We start from the raw sequence: 21,609 nt of genomic DNA, 5'->3' as shown, positions 1-21,609 counted from the left end.
AACTGTGACTGCAGTGGAATGTCATTCAGGTTCCTGGGCACAGGACCTGAGTGGGACAATCACATTCACTCCATTGTTAAAAAGGCCCAGCAGAGGTTGTACTTCCTTTGCTGGTTGAGGAAGCTCAACCCTGCCACAGAAGCTGATGAAAACAGTTCTACTCCGCCATCATTGAATCCGGTCGTCTGCACTTCAGTAACTGTCTGGTTCAGCTCAGTTACCAAATCTGACCTCAGAAGACTACAGAGGATAGTCCGGACTGCTGAGCGAATCACTGGTATAACCCTCCCTTCTCTCCAAGAACTGTGCTCATTCAGAGTGAGCAATAGGGCTAGCTCTAAAAATCACTCTGGCCCCCCTCACATCCAGCACCTCCCCTTTTCGAACTGTTGCCGTTATAGTCGACGCTACAGAGCTCTGAGCACCAGGAATGGCCAGACACAGGAACAGTTTCTTCCCCAAGGCAATCCATCTCATGAACACTTGACAAAATAACTGTATGGAACTCACAACACTATTTATACACTCATAGACTTATTTATCTAACACACATACTTAGTCTAGACTTTGCACATAATTTGCACAACAAATTTGCACATAATATACTTAACATACAAAACTGTCTTTTGTAATATATACCTGCCCATACAATTGTCAATTTGTATATTGTTATTTCTCATTAACTTGTTTGATTTTTTTTTTATAATCTGTGTTTTTGTCCTGTCGCTGCACTGTGGAAGCTTCTGTCATGAAAACAAATTCCTCTTATGTGTAAACATACCTGGCAATAAAGCTCATAAAGCTCATTCTGATATTTTTAAGCATTTCAAATTATCCCTGATGAGGGGAAAGCCCCCCAAGTTTTATGTTACATCCTGATTGGTCTAGAGGTATTATTAGAGACATCAACATAAAACAGAACCAGAACCAATTAAGAATAACCGTTAAACATCAGAAGGGGACTTAAACAGGCCATCAACAAAGCTTGAAGAGTAAGAAGTAAAGGTTTACTAAAAGTAACTAAACATATTTATAATAAAAAATTAAAATAAAAAAAGGAGTGAAGAGGGAACAAGAGTGTTGCCAACAAAAGGAAAAAGGAAAACCAAAACCCATTACCTAACTAGGGAGAGAAAAACTTTCTGATAACAAAACACAAAATTAATTTGCCACTCTAACAAAACATAGACCTTACAATTGGTGAACTTTTGAACAAGTAGTAAGTATACTGTTACAAAATATTTTTATTTTGAAATAAAATGTCATTCTTCTAACCTTTTAGCTAATCAAAGAATCCTGAAGAAAGTATCTGGGTTCCAAAAAAGCTAAAAAAAAATAAAATATTATGCAGCAAAACATTTTCAACATTGATAATAAATCAGATATTAGAATGCTTTCTGAAGGATCATGTGACACTGAAGACTGAAGTAATGATGCAAAAAAATTCAGCTTTGCATCACAATAAATTCTATTACAAATGTATTTATAAAATAATAAAGACCATTGTTTTTAAATTCCAATAATATTTCACAATATTACCGTTTTTTTCTGTATTTTTTATACAATATTAAATGCCGCCTTGATGAGCAGAAGAGACTTTTTAAAAAAAAAAAACATTACAATCTATCTTATGTATATATATGGCCAAATGTGACACTCTCATACACGCAGTGCCAACCAGATGTGTGCTCTACCACCACGAGTGCGCCGCTGCCGGCGTCTGCAAAGGCATTTGCAGCTTTTTGACCGCTGAGTGGCGCTTTAACCACAATGTATAGCAAAACAAACAGCATCCAAAGCACTTTTTTCCGCGCAATAGCCGTCAGCTTTGCCTTGCCGAGGTGTTACATTTTGACAGCTGCAGTCGGGAAAAAGAAAAGGAAAAACCATAGTTTTAAAATATTTAATATTAACAGATGAAAATGTCCGTAAACCTACTTATGAAATATGTGCATTTCTTAGACCCGAATTCAAGCAGGATAAATGGTCAAGCCTATGAGCCTGGTGCCAATATTTACTCTAAGCTTACCAGTATTTCACCATATTTTAGATTTGAAACATTTAAACATGTGTGGCAGTATGTATTTATATAAAGAAATTATGTGTTATATTATCCTAAAGAAATGGGGGTTTACTTTCATCTGCAGAATTAAAAGTGGTAGCCTATTTTAGTGAGCTATGCTACATACGCAATCTATATGCAAAGTGTCAATATTCTCATATATTAGGCCTATTTTTGTCACAAGTACATTTTTATTTATATATTAAAATCCTTTAATAAAACAGCATGCATTTTTGACATGCAGATACTTTGTATTTGTACCTGTCCTTTATTTTGACAGAGAACTAGTTCGGAAAAAAAAGACATCTGTTTGTACACTGACTAGGAAACTTGTTGCGTGGGTTTTTTTTTTTTTGTGTTTTATGAATTATTTCATTTATTTTAGTAAAACGTGAGGCACTGTATAATTTCGCTACCATTATTTAGGCTTAACTAAAACAAGAAACGAATCAATTAAACCTGGCCACGATTTAATTAAATCACTTAAACTGAAAAGAATGGACGGATTAATAAAAACGTCCTCATGGTTAAACTCAAGTTCTCTCATTATACATCAACAAAGTTGCAACACAATGTTAAAAAAGAGCTTCATTAATTGACAACTTAAGTGATTTTAAAGGGATTCTTCTTTATTTGCTTAAATTGGATCCCATACTATAACCTAAAACAAATGTGCTCTATTACTATTCTATGCAAAGTGTGTTGTGCAGAAAATTATTAATGCGCGTACATTACAGGAGGCAAATTTTTGATTTTTTTCTGATAATGACCTACTTAAAATTGGGGTGCCTCACATACATGAAAATATATCAACAGGTAAGCTTGAAAGTTTTACTTTTAAACGAACCAATTCAAAACAAAAGCAAATACTCCCTGATTATGTAATCTGTGAATGGTTTTGCATTTCTCCTCTAAAGGCGTGGCCATGTGGAGAGAGTCAGCACCATGAATCTCATCTTGCAGGCGACAAGAAAACATTAGTTTATTAATAATAATTAAATGTCTCCTTTTTCCCATTATTAGGCTACTTCTGCCTGTGCCTTGTGGCAAACTGAATGCGTGTGTTTGAGCGCGGAATTGCCTGTGCCTTGTTTATGGATTAGGCCTGTGTTAATTTTAATATAAACATGCGATTAGTTGAATAATGATTTAAATGATGACTACTAGTAACTAAAAAAAATCAGCACACATTAAGACACAAAAGTTTTTATCTCTTTGGCAAACGCCACGTCTCTTTTCGGCCAGTTTTCTTTGTTGAAATGCTCATCAGATATTCTTCATATGAAAGAGCAACAGATTCACACCTTTATTTCAACCCCCACAATCAATACAGAACTACACCCAAACCCCAACCCCCTCCAGCTGGACTGAATTCAGTCACACTGGGGTGCATTTCCCAAAATGCAAAACTTACGCCAACTATGGTCGCAAGTTGTTACCAACTAGTTTAATGAGTCGGTGTTGTTTCCTGAAACCATAGTTCAAACGAACATTTCCGCAAACAGCATCGCAAACTTGCGTGGGTTGGAAACTACAGCTCTCCACCTGTAGTCAGAATCATAGTTCTTGTTAGCAAGGGTAATGGGCTTAAATAAATAAGGTCTTGGGCACAATAAGCAAGCAAGATGCAGTACCATCTATATATTCCATTCTATCTAAATATAAATGCATTTTAATCTGTGTATGTTTGTGCGTCCTCTAGAAGCGCCGTTTTTGAAGAGATACCAAAGGGAACCCCCGGAGTATGGCGTAAGAAGGTATCAAACATCAAATAAAGCAAACATGACAGGGAACAAAAAAATGAGTAAAATTAGTCATTCAGTGTGCCATGTTCAATATAGCAGCATCTTAGAGATGTCTAACCAGTTATATAGCAGAAGTTATTCCTCCACCACATGCGTGGGATGTCATTAACAAGGCTCGTGTTGTTGAACTAATGTGGTTTCAAACGATGGAGATGCGAACGTGTTAGGAAACAGTGTGCAACTAGCTAGTTCATTTCAACAACAATGCATCGTACTGTGGTGGTTAATCAGCGAGTTACGTCATTGTATGGTAAATGCACCCCTGGTAGCTTAGTGTAAAAAAGGACATGTTCTATCTAAAAAAAAAAAAAAAAAAAGTGGTGTAACAAATCAGCGAACTGCAGAATACACACATCTGTATTAAATCATTTTATATATATTTTATTATTATCTAAAAAAAAAAAAAAAAACAATCCGGGATTTCTTGAAATCTCTGACTATCTTTTACCACTGGACTATGGATTGATTAACTTGATAAACCAAACTTCCCTTTTCCATTGCGTGTTTGTGCACACAAGACAGATGCCTTCCTCATTCATCTCACTTCGCAATAATAAAACCGTGTCATCAAGCAGATAATTCTTGTGTGTTTATTATAGCGTTCAAATGCTGATCGTATATGCCTAATATATATATATATATATATATATATATATATATATAGGTCAAGTTTATTTATATAAAAGGAAATAAATAAGTGAATTATTAAATGTAAGTTTCAAGCCTTTCATAATTTGTGACATTTATGTAACTATAATGGCAAAATATGTTAGAACTAGGCCTTGCCTATAACACGCAACAATAAGCCACCTTTTCAATCGTTTTATTTAAATGGCATAATGCACACATCCTTAAATGTAATCTAAACCTTCCATGTTAATATCCTACTTTTTGAACGATTTCTAGTTTTTCATTTAGCAGGTTAAGCCTATTATACTTGGGGGGGTTTTTTTTCAAGGTTTTTTTTTTTTTTGTGGTGTGAGTCAGAGTAAATTGCGACGTGAATCAAGTATCATGACCGTGCAGCCTTGTACACATAGATATGTATGCTTGTACAGTGGACCGATGGCCAAGGTCAGGATTTTTTGTTCAAAAACTCATTAGCCTGTAGATTGAAATGAAAGCCCCTTAATACAACATAAGGAAATTGTATAGTTTTAATGGTTTTCATAATGACTGTTTAATAACCATAACATGCAGTAAGAGCCTTCGAGTACAATTTTTTTTTTATGCATTAGGCTGCAGCCTATACGACTATCTCACGTTTTGAAATTAACTTTCTAAAAATAAATTTTAGATTAATTTTCTAATGATTTTTTGTATGTTATAATGTTATATTATAAAGTTATTTTTATTTTGTTATTTGATCTCCGTTTACAAAACAAAATATAATTCCAGTCAGTTTGCAAACTGTCCCTTTGCGCCCCTGGTGGTAGTTTCGTGAACGACTTCAACACATGACTGACTTGAAGTTAACGCTGTGGCCCTGCTGCGGCGGTACACGCGGCTGTATTAAGAATTTTGGTTGGCCACCTACTGTACTTGTCTTGCATGGACTTCCAAAAGATTATATAGGGTGATGACTGTCTTGCTAATCTCGGTTGCTTTTTGCTGGAAAATTGCCATCAAACAAGGTCATTTGTGGGGTTCTCATCTGTAACAAGCTTTTACTCTGATTTGTAAAACTTACATGAGATCTGATCATAGCCACCGCTCCTGTTCATATTGATAAATGCCAAATTTTGTGTTCGTTTCATAAATGAGGGTCATTATAACTATTGTGTGGAAAACAGTTGTTCACATGATCATTTGATTCACATTTTCATGCATACTGTGCATGTGAAAATGAAAGGTATGGATTGAACTGTCCCAAACCTTATCCTGTGGTTAATGATCTGTTGTTTATAACATCCAAATTTGCATAATGGCCCTATAGCATGTTTGATTGTACATTTATCTACTTTTCATAAGAAAGTGTTTGATGCTTTGCATCCTTAATGACCCACAGTACAAACAACATCTTTACAAACAGTAATGGTACAAATGACTTTCTTTAGGTGCAGTTCTCCACCCCAGTGAGCTTTTCAGTTGAACTGACCACAGTGTTTTTGTGCAACTGAAACTGTTAGGAAATATTTCCCACGGTAGTGAGGCACACCTATTTTTGTGCTGCTTCACTTCTGCATCTGTTCTGAGTTCGCCCTCGACTGGGGGAAGATCTACATGATTTTGCAGCATTTCGCAATTTTTCCGATAGTATTTATATTTTCCCTGGCCTGAACCTCTTGACAAGGATGTGAGGAAGTGTACGCACTTGGCCATCCAGTCCAGTGTTTCAGGACCCAAGCCCTGGAGTCCTCACAACACTGCACATTCACGCCTTTCTCGTCAAACACACGACTGATTTGGTACACATTTGACAATGCTTCCTTTTCTCTATGGTTTAAAGGGGTCATAGAATGCCCATTTTCCACACGTTGATATGATTCTTTAGGGTCTCAATGAAAAGTCTGTAACATAGTTTGGTTCAAATTTCTCAATGGTAGTGTAAAAAACACTTTTTACCGTCAAAAACAGCTCTTTTCAGATCAAGCCGTTTTTTGTAGCATTTTCCTTTAAATGTTAATAAGCTCTGCTGACCCCACCCCTCTCCTCTGAGGTGCTCTCAGAGAGACTGTTTACTTTAGCCGCATTCATTGTGAAACTTGCTAATTAGCCAATTATTAGGAAAGGCAATTTGCAAAGATTCATTCCAAAACATTATACTCACTTCTTCTGTAGATGAGGCTGGATCATGAATGATTCTCGCAAACATAGACGCATTTAGGCTGTTTGGGGGCGCATTTCATTCAGAAACAAATGTAATCCACTGCAAGTTAAGCGGCTCAGATGTCAGGAGTAAATGACGACTGCTATATTCATTATTACATCCAACAACAGAACACCTCAATCACTTAGGAGTCATTCTTGTTTACATCTGCTCCAGCAGTGAAACAATGGCGGACTGATGACAGCTCACTCAGGGCGGGTCTAAGGTAAGATGCCAGTCCAGTCTGTGCTGAAACGCTACTGTCAATCAAACTATTGTGGGAGGGGCCTGTCTGTGTGACGTCACACAGACAGGCATCTGAAATCAGGTTGATTTGAGAAAGGGGGAAAACATTTAGCGCGTGATTGAAAAAGAAAAAAAAACACTGGTGGATTTTTACTCATTATAGGGTGGGTTGTGTACACACACTGCCAACACACATTTCACTTCAAAAACAACTTGTAAAAGTGCATGTAGCATCCTATGACCCCTTTAAACCCTCTGAGGGTCTAAGGGTATTTTTGGGGCCTGGAGGAGAAGTTTTGTCATGCCCTGACATTTGTGCTTTTTTCAGTTTCTTATAAATATCTAAATGGCTAAAGTCTAATCTCACTGTAATCAGCACAAACTGGGCTATAATAATATGTGAGCAGCATGTATGTACATGATTGTGTGTTGTGAGAAAAAAAATGTTATGCGGTTAGTGGTTAGTGAAAAACTAAAATGTTAAATACACTTGAATAAGGCAATAAAACACATACAGAACATTTGGTTCCCGGGACTTTTGAGAACTGGAGCTTGTAGCCTAGAATTTTTATTTTCTAAATTATGTGAAAATCATCTTGTTTACTCACTTACAGAAAACAATATATTGATTTAAATTTTTCTAAGACACTTTTTGTTGGTAAAAGTCATATGCGAGTAGGCGTCAACTATCATGAATTACATTGTGATTTACACCTGAGAAGACAAAGGCCTGCATAATGAGCTGCATAATGAGCCATTCAGTCAGCTGTGTCACTGAGAGGGAAGAGTTACAAGAAAGAATGTGAGGACAAAATAAATGTATATAATTTTATGTTTGTAGTTTATTTTAGAATATATTTAATTATCCCACAACATAATTTAATATTCACTTGTGAGTGCAGTTAAACAGTTTATTAGGAACAATCAAAGCTGACTTTCAAAGCTGAATTTTTTGCATCATTACTCCAGTCACACAATCCTTCAGAAATCCTTTTAACAATCTTATTTTCTACAAAAAAAAATTTATTGTTATTATTATCATTATATTATTATTATTATTAATGTTGAAAAGAGCTGAGAATATTTTTTTTCAGGTTTTTTTTAGGGGGAATAAATCGAAAGAACTGCATTGTTTTTACATTTGTTAGAGTTATCTCTATTTGTCACATTTATATTATTTACATCAAGCTTTTGAATGGTATAGTATTGTATATTGTTATTGAAACTTCATAATGTTTCACTTGATTATACTTTTAGTCAGGAATTATAGTTTGGAAAAAGTCTAACTAGTAAAATGTTTACACGTTATGTGAAAACTAGTACAAGTATGTAAGTAATTTGGAAAAGGTTTAATTATTTTTATGTTTTCTGGTTATGTGAAAACTAGTACAAGTTTTTTTCTGAGGAAATCCAAATCTCAGATCCTCAACCACATCACATCTTTTGGGGTGTGAATTATGTCTTATTCCTCTCATCGCGAAGCAAACAGTAAAATATAAAAAACTTGAAGAAAAATCTCGCTGCGTTGTCTTCTGTTGTGTGGGCGTATTCAAGCCGCGCGCTTCAGTGAAACATTAGAATTTGAATAGCGCGCTCTGCGCGTGGGCGTGGTCGCATTAGAAGATAATGAAGGGAAACGTGAAAAACGGACATCGCGTTGTTTTCATATGGATTACTTTATCACAGAATATTTGTCTTTCGGCAGCACTTGTTTAGTTTAAAAGTAGACATGTCAGGCTTTCTATAGATATATCTCTCATGTCTCTTCGTTGAGTATTCACTGAGTTACAGTTCATTTTAATGACGCGTTTATAAATGAAGATCAGCGCAGACAAAGGCTGCAGACAGCACACCTTGTTTGTTATCTTTATTTTATAAGTGCACAAAGTTTTGTTGTTATTATGGTGTTGTATACAAAAAAAAGTAGACCCTTTACAGATTCGATTGATGTATTGCTCCTATCTGTACGATCAAAACTGAAAGTGTAATTTAAGTTCTTTTCGGGGTTATCAGGAGAAAATGCCTCATAACGCGTATACGCGTTAATCGACCTCAGAGGGTTAACCTTTCATCCACTGAGACTGTGTTGGTTTTCTAGTGGAATGTAGATATGTAATAGTGATTGGAAGTAGGCGGGTGCAGAGCCTGTGGTTGTTCTACATGCAAGCATCAATGTCTTGAACTTAATGCGAGCCACAAACGGGTTAGCCAGTGCAAGGAGATAAAGAGAGGTGTAACATGGGCTCTTTTAGGCTCGTTGAAGACCAGTCGTACCGCTGCATTCTGAATCATTTGGAGAGGTTTGATTGTGCTTGATGGATGACCAGCCAGAAGAGCATTGCAGTAGTCCAGCCTAGAAATGACAAGTGCCTGGAAAAGAAGTTGTGCACCATGCTCCGTTAGTAAGGGCCTGATCTTTCTGATGTTGTGCAGTGCAAACCTGCAAGATCGAGCAGTCTTTGCAATGTGGTCTTTGAAGGTCAGCTGGTCATCAAAGATTACACCAAGATTTCTGACCAAAATTGATGGGGTAATTGTAGAAGAACCTAGCTGGATGGTGAAAACATGCTGTAGACTTGAAATGACAGGGAAAACAAGAAGCTCAGTCTTTGCCATGTTGAGCTGTAGGTGATGTTCTTTCATCCATTCCGAGATGTCCGCCAGGCAGCCTGAGATCCATGTAGCTACCACTGGATCATCTGATTGAAATGAGAGATAGAGTTGTGTGTCAACAGCATAGCAATGGTAGGAGAATCCATGTGCCTGTATGATGGGACCCAGTGATGTAGTATATATGGAGAAGAGGAGGGATCCAAGAACTGATCCCTGAGGAACCCCAGTGACCAGTTGATGTGCTTTGGATACCTCCCCTCCTCAGGTCACCCTGAAAGACCTACCAGTGAGATAGGATTCAAACCAGCAAAGTGGTATCCCTGTGATGCCTATTGATGAGAGGGCAGACAGGAGGATCTGATGATTGACAGCGTCAAAAGCATGTAACATCAAAATACATTGAAATTTCTCAAAAAACATTATAAAATATTCAGATGGCTTTCAGACTCACTGAATGGTATTCAGATTCAGCACTGGCACAGGAATCATTATTTCATAATGGTCTCAGAAAGCAGTGATAAAGGAGCAGTCAGTGACTTCAAATGGACCTGTTTAAGGACCTTTTTATTACTTAAACAGTAGCAAAAGGGTGGAAAAATGCTATCAGGCTGTAATGATACTATAGAGATGAGATTAGGTATTATTCAAAGAGTGCAAGACAACTGGGCAAACAGGATATAGTCTTTATAATAGGAGATTCTCAAAAGTCAACTCATTTATCCATAACAGCTCTCAAGGTAATTTCAGGAACCAGTGCGTGAAGACATAAACCGAAACAGGTAAGTATTCACTGGCTAGTGTCAACATCTCATTGGATTATAACAGAACTCAGGACAGGTGAGTATTCACTGGTAAGCATCACATTTCTTCAGAAGCAGGGATAACGAAAATCTCAAATGGGGAATGAAACTCAAACAGAAATGCATACTCAGGATAGGTATAAACTCAGTCTCTTTTTCTTTCTCACTGCAGGAAGGAATAAACGTAAAACTCTAAAGTCACTGAGAGAGTATTCTAGGAAAATCAAGAAATAACTGTCTCAGGAATCAAACAAGGAAAATCTCTTTTTCAATATAAACAGCACTCGTAGAAAACACTTATCTGAAGTCCAATCTGAGACACAAGTAACATCCGAGGAAAAAAGAAGACGAAGAGTCCTCCCATAAGTGCACAGAGAGTATTTACAACATTTAATCCAGACAAAGACTGGCTGTCACTGCAGTGTTACACCAAATGCTCCACTAACGTGGATCAGATCTGGCTCTTTACTGCTCTGGGAAGCACAAGCAGACAAACAAGGCAGATGGCAGAGCAAAGTCCTGAGTGCATGTAACACAGGTAATGTTGGTTGTAGGTTGAATGTTAATCTGTTAATTTTTAACTTTTAAAACTTGAACAGTGGTCTGTGTTGTTTTTGGTTTTGTCTGTGCTTGCCTTCCTGTCTTGGTTGCAGTTGACAGCCGATGGCTGTCTTTCAGCCAAGAGAGCACACTTTGGGTTGAACTGCTCTAGTGGAGGGCCATTGATGTCTAGAAACAGAACAGAAGAAAGGCTTTTGGCCCTCAGGCAATTTCTCCTCGTTAGCGGTATCACTTCAGCCAAGAGAGCACACTTTGGAGCAAGGTCAGTAGAGGACCAGGGAACTTTATCGACTCTAGAGGACCAGGGAATTACGGTCTTTGGGCCAACAGGAAGGTTCGAGCGGTGCCAGAAGCGCAGTAAGCTCTGAGTCAGGGAGACATATGACCCCTTGTTGATATTCTCCTTGGAGGCTTCTAGTGTGATGCTTTGAACATGCATGATGTTATCATCACTTCTGCCTTTGCTAGTGACTTTCCTGGTGTTGTTTTCATGGCCTCCAGGACCTCCATAGTCAAACAAGTCCACTGACTGGCATCAATGAGAGATGTGTTTCGATTCTGCAGTTTCAGGGAGAGGCTTAGTAACTCACGCAGCACATCTTTCATCAGTGCAAGGTCTTTAACAAAACCTGTGCTGCTGCTTGTAACATTTTAAATGTCTTTACTGTCACTTTTGATCAATTTAATGCATAATTTCTGCATCCTTTCCACCCAAAAAAGAAATAAATAATTTAAATTCTTACTAACCCCAAACTTTTGAACGGTAGTGTTGTATAATGTTACAAATTATATCTATTTCAGATAAATGTTGTTCTTTGGAACTTTCTATTCATCAAAGAATCCTGAAAAAAAAAAAAAACTGTTTTCAACATTTATAATAATCAGAAATGTTTCTTGAGCAGCAAATCAGTATATTAGAATGATTTGAGAAGGATCATGTGACACTGAAGACTGGAGTAAAGATGCTGAAAATGGTTTACTATTGTATAATAATTTTTTCATTAATAATAATATATCATGATATTACTGTTTTTACTGTATTTGGATCAAATCAATGCAGGCTTGGTAAACAGAAAATTAATTTTGAACAGTAAATGTACGTCCAACAGAATAATTCTAGCATTATTTACCAATGTAGTATTTTCCCTAAAAGCAACTGGATTATTGACACTTTGTGATAATAATGTTCATTCCAAAAGACTTGTTTAAATGCAAGAAATCAGTTTATTAGATATAAAAAATGTACATTGTGACAAGACCGGCTGTCAGTCTGTGTGTTAGTGTTGCGGGGATTTTTCAACGATTTCAGTGCAGTTTACATAGTATCGTCCATTAGGTGGCAGCAAGGGACTGTTATGAGTAAGTCTGTCAGTCAGCAGACTATTCAACCATTTCAGTCCAAAAGTCTGCTTTATTCAGGAACTAACTATGGCTATTAATATGTCAATCATAGCTGTTTCAAAAGTGAATCCCACATTTATATGCTGATATAATTCCCAAAACTTTGCAGCGTGTATGTGGCCATTGGTCTTAGCAGCATGAAAAACAAGTTTTATACAATTCTGAATGAAAGTGAAAGTGATGTGAAAGTTGTGACATTTGTCAAGTATGGTGACCCATACTCGGAATTGGTGCTCTGCATTTAACCCATCCAAGTGCACACACACAGCAGTGAGAAGTGAACACACCGTGAACACACACCCGGAGCAGTGGGCAGCTATATCCAGCGCCCGGGGAGCAACTGGGGGTTCAGTGCCTTGCTCAAGGGCACTTAGCCATGTGTATTGAGGGTGGAAGAGAGCGCTGTTTCATTCACTCCCTCCCACCTACAACTCCTGCCAGCACCGAGACTCGAACCTGCGACCTTCGGGTTACAAGTCCAAATCTCTAACCATTAGGCCACAGCTGCCCCCAAATGGATTATATATAGCACAGAAAGCGCACAACGAGCACTCCCTTTATAATTACTAAAAAGCTGTCACTCATCTTCATCGAGATCTCTAGCACCCCAGGACCAGGCCTAATAATAATTTACATTAGGAATACAAAAGCCCAGACATGGAGTTGATAAATATAGTGGAATGATATATATATAGAGAGAGAGAAAATTACCCCTCAAAAAAGTCAGTAAGAAGGTTCCTCTTCCCGACTGCGAGAAATGTGAATTATTCGTTGGATTTTAACTAATCGTGAGCCTAAGTGAGAATGTCAAAATGTTTTAAGTTATTATTTATGTAGAGCTGAATAAAAAAAGTAGGCTACATGTTTCTAGCCAATCGTAATTTAAAGCTTAATATTTTTCTTAGAAGCTGTAAATATGATTTATAGATTTTTTGTGTCTGTGTTTGTCTTGTGTCCATGTTCTTCATTTGTGAATTGTTATCCGTTTTTGTAACTGAAGACCTGGAGCAATATAATATCCATTCTATTTAAGCTAATTGTTAAGTGAGAATATTATGTTTAAGTCATTATTTGTTCATAGAGATTCAATTTAAAAATGAAAAGATGTGGTTTTAACCAAGGTGAACATGCTGAGCATTCATAATATTTTTATTACGCCGAATGTTTAATATGTCAGTATGTTTCATGTGCATTTATTGTGTTTCTGTAACTGTGGAACTGAAAATAAATAAAAGGCATAAGTTTGTCACGTCAATCGTAAATGAACACATGTGCAATATTTACAGAATATAATATTTACAGAAGCTGTCAATAATGAATGAAAAATGAATTTCTTATGTTTATAGCTTACTCTATTGTAACTTAAGATCCTGAGCAAGGTGAATTGTTCATTGTGAGTTTGATAAAATGTTTTAAGTTATAATGCTTATGGCAATTAAAAATTAAAAACAAGTTAAAATGGCTAAATCTTCTATACATATTTTTTGTTCTTCATTAAAACATACTTGACATTGTTGTTCTGTGCATTTTTAGCACGTTTTGTGTGAAATCATGTTTATTTTGTCCATCAAAAGGGTGCCGTCACTATAATTGAGCATGAGCGGCACAGCAAAAATAGACCTGGGGCTGAAACTATCGCTGCTCACACTACGCTCCTGATGCTGGTGTGATTGTGCTAATTTATTGTGATGGTGATGGAAAAAAATATGCGTTGCTCACGTTCCACTCACGCTTGCAGTGTGAAACCGGCATTAGACGTGGGGCAGGGCATTTCATATTTAAAGATACATGACAACTAGCCCATAAACAAACTTAAAATAAATTATTGTAAATTATGAATTCATGAAATTTACCACATCCATTGCATGAATTTAATCACATTTTTCATTATCATTTTTACTCAAATAAAAATATCCCCAAGTCTATTTTTTACTTCTTATTTTTTTAAAAATGCCTTAAGGGGGGTCCCGGATCCCCCCCATCCCCCCTTCAATTCGAGCACTGCGTGCATCCCTACCAGGATTCATTTAACATTCAACAATGATAAGCCATGGTTTACAGCAAAACTCAGACATCTTCGTCAGGCCAAAGAGGATGCCTACAGAAAGGGGGACAGAGTCTTATACAATCAGGCCAGAAACACACCGAATAAGGCTACGCTAAAAAGCAGAACATCAGTTTTTCTGCCAATGACGACCAGCATCAGTGTGGAAAGGCCTGAAAGACAACACCAACTACAAGACAACCATCCCCCTGCACTGAGGCGAATCAATAACTTGCTGAAGACCTGGATGAGTTTAACTGTAGATTTGAAACTCCCCACACCCATTCTGACCATCTAACACCGTAACGCACGCTCTGAACATCTCTCCAACAACCATTAACACCTCTTGCAACCCCCCTCTCCCCCTCCTGTGCTTCAGATCAGTGAAGATGATGTGCGTCAGGTCTTCAGAAAAAACAAGAGAAGAAAGGCACCAGGCCCAGACGGTGTGACACCAGCCTGTCTGAAAAGCTGTGCTGAACAGCTGGCCCCCATCTTCTTACAGATCACTGGAGCAGTGCGAAATCCCTGCCTGTTTCAAATGCTCCATCATCAATTCCATCCCAAAGAAACCAAAGATAACTGGACTTAATGACTACAGACTTGTTGCTTTAACGTCTGTGGTCATGAAGACATTTCAGAGCTTGGCGTTGGCCTATCTGAAGGACATGACTAGACTCTTACTGGACCCCCAGCTGTTTACTTACCAAGCAGACAGGTCCGTGTATGATGCAATTAACAAGGGGCTGCACTTTATCCTGCAACATCTGGACAAAACAGATGCGTATGTGAGGATCCTGTTTGTGGACTTTTAGTTTGGTTTCAACACCATCATCCCATCAGCCCTCCAGACCAAACTGACCCAGCTCTCTGTTCCTAGCTCTATCTGTCAATGGATCACCAGCTTTCTGACAGATAGGCAACAGCTAGTGAGACTGGGGAAATTCATGTCCAACAGCTGCTCCACCAACACTGGTGTCTCATCCAGGACGGTGATGAGTCTGCTTACAGACAAGAGGTTGAGCAGCTGGCTGTCTGGTGCAGTCTTAACCTGTAGCTGAACACTTCAAACAGTGGAGATGATAGTGGACTTCAGGAGAAACCCCACTGCACTCCCCCCCACTCACTCATTCAGATTCCTGGGAACCACCATCTCTCAGGTCCTGAACTGGGACAATCACATTGACTCCATTGTGAAAAAGCCCCAACAAAGGTTGTACTTTCTTCGCCAGCTGAGGAAGTTTAACCTGCCACAGGAGCTGCTGAAACAGTTCTACTCAGCCGTCATTGAGTCTGTTCGGTGCAATTCAGTAACTGTCTGGTTTGGTTCAGCTACAAAATCATCCAAAATTAACCCAGCTATTTTTTTGGATTAAACGCAAAAACAGTTGTTTCACTCGAAATTATTGCTGCCCCTCCTCCCCTTCCACTTTCCACCTTTCATTAACCTCTCGTTCTGACGTCACTCATCTGGAGCACATTTACAGAATGGTAAAGAAGAAATGCCAGGGAAGTGCAAGTTTAATCCAGCATGGCTGGAAAAGAGGACATATAAAAATGGCTTCTTGAAGATCCTAAAATTGTTCATCGTGCACAGTGTAAAATATGCAAAGAAATTCTCTAGATTTCAAACATGGACGAGTCACATGCAAGGAGAGCATCATATCAATGCAGCTGCCCGCACTGGATCAACATCCGTCAGAGAATATATATATATATATATAAACTTTTCCTTTTTTTGTACAATTTTAAAACATTCATTTCACCAAGGTTTTTATATAACTAGTGTAATTTACTATATATTATGTAATAAGTTTATGTAATAAGTTGTATACTTTGTTTTGGCGGACTTTTAATTGTAATTTGAATGAAATCAAAAATCCTTACAACATACAAAAATAGTTTTAGTCCAAACAAGTCACTAGAATGCAATAAAATAATTACTTGAACTCTTACAACCAATACTGCATGCTTGCTAGATAGCCATGGCTGAATATATTTGCCATAATTTAATTTGTACATGTTCTTTTTCAGAACCCTCAACCTAGTACAACATCAGGAGTCTTGGATTCTTGGGTACGAAACAATGATACTTGGAGGACTGAAATTCTTTGGACTGAAAGAGTGTTACATCCCACTATTCCAACAAGAGTGCTGAAGACAATTCTACATTATTCCAGCTAATGTTTCCAGACAGTGTTATAGCAAAAACATTTGCTTGTGGTGAAAAGAAGACATCCTACATGGTTAATTATGGCATTGCTCCTTATGTGAAGCTGCAACTGCTGGAAAAAAGTGAAAACAGATTCAGAATATGGCTTGCTGTTTGATGTATCTCTTAACAAGAAACTTCAGCTAAAGCAGATGCATGTGCACATTAGATTTTTGGATTGCAGCTACAAACAAGGTCTCCACACACTTCATGGATTCTGCCTGTTTATGGGGCATGTTAAGGCAGGCAGAAACTATCTGGAACATTTCAAGCACTTGACAGAAGAACTTGATTTTGAGTAATCTTCAGATTTCGATGGATGAGCCTAATGTTAACCACAAAAATCTACAGGGATTTTCAATCACTGTGTTGGCTGAATGTACGGACAAACAACTGATTGATATTGGTACATGTTCCTTACATAGTGTGCACAATGCATTTCTAAAATGCTTTCCTTGAAACAAATTGGCACATTGGCGACCAGTTACTGGCATTTTATCACCGGTTTCACGATACACCTTCACGACGGGATGATTATGTTACAATAACTGGTTCCTCATTTTTCCCGAAAAAGTTCTGCTCTCACAGGTGGGTGGAAAATGTTTAAGTTGCTTTGAGAGCACTAGAGGTGTTGCCTCATCTAAAAACATAGCGAAAACCGTCGAAGCAGACAAGAACTTAACACTCCAAAGTGTAAAACATTCACAGTAGTGAAGGAAGCATGCGTGGATCCATTATTCCCTGCAAAGCTGCATTTCTTTGTCTATTTAGCAAAGCATATGCAAGGCTACCTACAAAAGTATCAGATAGCCCCATGATCCCATTTATGACCTCAGACTGGGCAGACATGATCTCTGCTGTAATGAGTAATGACAGACCCGCTGAAGATGTCCAAGTACGAAATGAAAGATGAGGATGCTTAGGTCTGGCTAAAATAGACCTTGGATTTTCCACAGACAGAGATCTCAAACAAATGGTGGGGAAAGTGAGCGAAAAAAATAATTTTGGAAATTCAGAATTGATGCAAGGTGGTGTCTCCTTCAACTCTTAAAGAGACTCTTGGACAAAACCCCCATTTGCTCTAGTTTTGTGAGACAGACTACCTGCCTTAACCCCAAGGCCACTGCCCAGGATCCTGATGGATGTTAACAAAGGTTTCAAAAGGCTCTGACCATTTAGTTGAGCTAAAAAGGTTTCCAGGAAAGCAACTGTGATGATGCTCAAATGCAGTACAAGACCTTCATTAAAGAGGAAGTGGCTAGAAAACTGTCATGATCCGGTCCCTGCACATCCGTTTATTCACCACACAGACTTTCACACGACACAGTACACCCTGGACATCATTTTCCCATAAACCCCTGCCTAGGAACTCATTATTGAACCTCACCTGTTTCCCATCAGTGAACACTATAAAGGTTGCACTCATCCACACTCACATTGCGAAGTTTTGTTTAGTTCTGTCTGGAAGTTCCGAGAAGTTTCCTAGTGTTTGTTCCCTCCTGTTTGTTTGGATTGTTTATACCAACTGTGATTCTCTGCTGCCTGCCCCGACCTCTGCTTGGTATTGTTATTGTTTCTAGATATCCCTTGACACACTTGACGCTGTTACCTGAATTCTAATCATTACTGGCATATCAGGGTGTGACATCCCCCCCCCTCTTATTAAATCCCGTGTGGGGATAAAAACACATGCAAATATCTGAATCAAATGATTCGCGATCGTGATGGAAGTGCTTCGAAACAGTGAATCATTTTGCACAGCAATGGTTCAACTGATTCGGGTTTAAAAAAGCTGCCCTCTTGCTCATTTTCACTAATTTGTTGTTTTAGCTTACAATGTTTTTATGAACTGCGATCACACTACCTTACAGTTTTCTGTGTATAAAAAAATTGTCATAAAAAATTTACAGGGACTGGATATGAAGATCCGAACGTCTCCGAGTCCATGGTACAGAAAAAACCTGTCAAAGTACAGGGACTATGATATCCAGTGACACTCACTGTGACCAGAAACCTTTACCTGATCTCAAATACCTATGACCGGTAGTAAAAATTGTGCTGCATTTTGTCACATGGTCAGCCTCCTGTGGAGTGAGGATTTTCTGTGAATGCAGCCATGAGCACTGAAATAAAAAGGAAATCAGCTATGCATCACAGAGACTTATTTATGATTATGTCTCAAGTGTTGGAGTAGTTAAGAAAGTTCAGATCACTCCCAGAATGATTGGCAGCTGTAAAGCAGCTCGGCAAGATATGATGATTCTCTCATCAAGCAGAGAGAAAAGCTGAGAAAACCAAATGCAGAAACCAAGAGGAGGAACGAAGAGGAAAAAAAGAGGAGGCTTGAGTCTGAGATTGCCCACTTAGAACTAGAAATAGAAAAGTCAGCCAATGAAGCTGAGACCTCCTCCAAACCAAGAGAATGCATTATTTAGATTTAATAGTTTTACAAAGTCCCTGAAAGACAAAAAAGATGAACTTAAACAGATTTGTTAAATCTGTTACTTCCTGCACCACTTTAACAGGGCTTTTACAGAAAACAAAAAGAAATACCTGTACAAATCACATAAAACAATTGAACAACTTGTAAAATTACTACTGTTTAATTGAGATAACGTCAAGGGTTTTTCTTGCCTGCTGTTATAGCATCTTTCATCTATAGCATCGAATCAGAAGTTTATGAAGTCTTTGTACATGATATATTATGCACGGAAAGTTCTTTGAGTTTGTTAATGTCCTCAAATTTAAAGTTGCCACAGTGATTGAGTACTTTAAGTTACTGTACTTAATTTGTACCATATTGTTTTATGTTTATTTTTTTATGTTCCTTTTAAGAGTTTAAGGTAAATAAAGAATATGTTTGTTAAATGAGATCTCTGATTGTAGTCATTGAAAACCAAATAAATAGTGCTTGATAGTCCTGGAATTTCATTACACAGTATCTGTACAAACCCTGATTTGATGTCTTAGAGCAAATTCAAATTAATAGATTAGAAAAGAATTCCTTGTAAAAATAATAATAATTATAATAATTATAATAAATGCCTTTATGAAAGAAAAGAAAGAACCGCTCGTTCAGCGTGTCATACGTCATTACGCTATCTCTACGTCACTGCGCAGTCCTTTCAGTTTCGGGGTTCAATCCGATGGAGTGTTTACATGCACTCTCAATTCTCATTAGAAAAGGAATAAACCACCCCCTTCAATCCGATTGAAACTGAATGAAGTGTTTACGTGAAGGCTTTTTCAGTCTAAATTGAGCCTTCAATCCAATTTACAAACGGAATATTTGATTGCATGTAAACGTAGCCATTGAGGCTGAGGTGTGCGCTTGAATAGTGTGCTGATAACAGTCTGATTGGGAACAGGTGTGGATGATTAGTATTCGGGTGGTGGAGGTGAGAGAGTTTAGCTGATTCGTTACAGTTATGTATGTGTATACTGCGGTGTAAAAAAACAAAATGCCATTTTAATGGCAAATAAAGACAATAGAGATTCTAGCATTTTGATGCCTTGAAGTTCCCTGATGTGGATGATTGGAAGCTTATTTTATCTTATTCTTTATTACTTGTTTTGTAATTTAATGTGTTTTTTGTATTATAAAATTATGTATTTTACTGGACCCACATCTCTTGTCCTCACTGTAGAAGTGAACCTGTCTGACCCAGTCATACTTTTGAGATCTATCAAATATTTCCCTGGATGGAGGAATTCCCGAAAGTCATAGTCAGTTATTTCTTTAAAGACCATCATTTACATCATCTAATGAATAACGGTAAAAACTGTCCCTTAGAGTTGAAAATTACTTTTTAATTAGGCTTGCCATTTCTGGCAGTGATACAGAGGGCAGGTGCCAACAAGGAAGTTTGTTAGTGAGTACCTTATATGTTTAATGAGTAACAAGGTGAATTGTGTTTGTGTTCAGCTCAGCTTGTAAGTACATCATGATTGCTGCTGGGGCTTTAACAAGGCTTTTACAGAAAACAAAAAGAAATACTAGTACAAATCACATAAAACAATTGAAACTTAGACAAAACCCTGTTGACCTTGTAAAATTACTACTGTTTAATTGAGATAATGTCAAAAGTTTTTCTTGCCTGCTGTTATAGCATCTTTCATCTATAGCATCGAATGAGAAGTTTATGAAGTCTTTGTACATGATATATTATGCACTGAAGGTTCTTTGAGTTTTTTAATTTCCTCAAATTTAAAGTTGCCACAGTGATTGAGTACTTTAAGTTACTGTACTTAATTTGTACCATATTGTTTTATGTTTATTTTTTAATGTTCCATTTAAGAGTTTAAGGTAAATAAAGAATATGTTTGTAAAATGAGATCTCTGATTGTAGTCCTTGAAAACTAAATAAATAGTGCTTGATAGTCCCTCCTGGAATTTCATTACACAGTATCTGTACGAACCCTGATTTGATGTCTTATAGCAAATTCAAAGTAATAGATAAGAGAAGAATTCCTTTGTAAAAATAATAATAATTATAATACATGCATAAAATTATTGTATTTGACATGTCTGTCACTTCTGAAATGATGGATACGCCCCCGATGTGACAAAATGTTACCCTATGCATAATACTTTTAAAGCTCTTTTTTAAAATCTTGGATTACATACATTTGTACGTATGCTATGTCATTCCATAGCATCATTAAACTAGCATCTATCAATGGACAAAAGTGTTTTTTTGTCTTCTTCTCTAACCTATGGTTCTGTAACCATAAAGGCTGCTGTGTAATTGATATTTGCCCCATGAATAAGCATTTAAAGAATTTAGAGGAAGCATTTAAATAATTTTGTCAATGCACTTAAAGAATGCAGAAACCAATTGTTATAATCAAATCAAATTTAATTGTGAATCGAAACAAATTGAATTGTTCTAAATGTGCAAAAATCATTCTTCAATCGAATCGAAAACCTATGAATCATGAATCGAATCACTGTCTACCCAAAAGATTCACAGCCCTCCATAACACGCATGTGGTGGGAGTAATAACTTAGAGAAGATCTATAAGATGCTATTGTATTGAACATACAATTTTTTTT

The sequence above is a fragment of the Cyprinus carpio genome, chromosome B3, assembly GCF_018340385.1.
Source record: "Cyprinus carpio isolate SPL01 chromosome B3, ASM1834038v1, whole genome shotgun sequence".
NCBI lineage: Eukaryota > Metazoa > Chordata > Actinopteri > Cypriniformes > Cyprinidae > Cyprinus > Cyprinus carpio.
Note: the sequence above shows the minus strand (reverse complement) of the source record.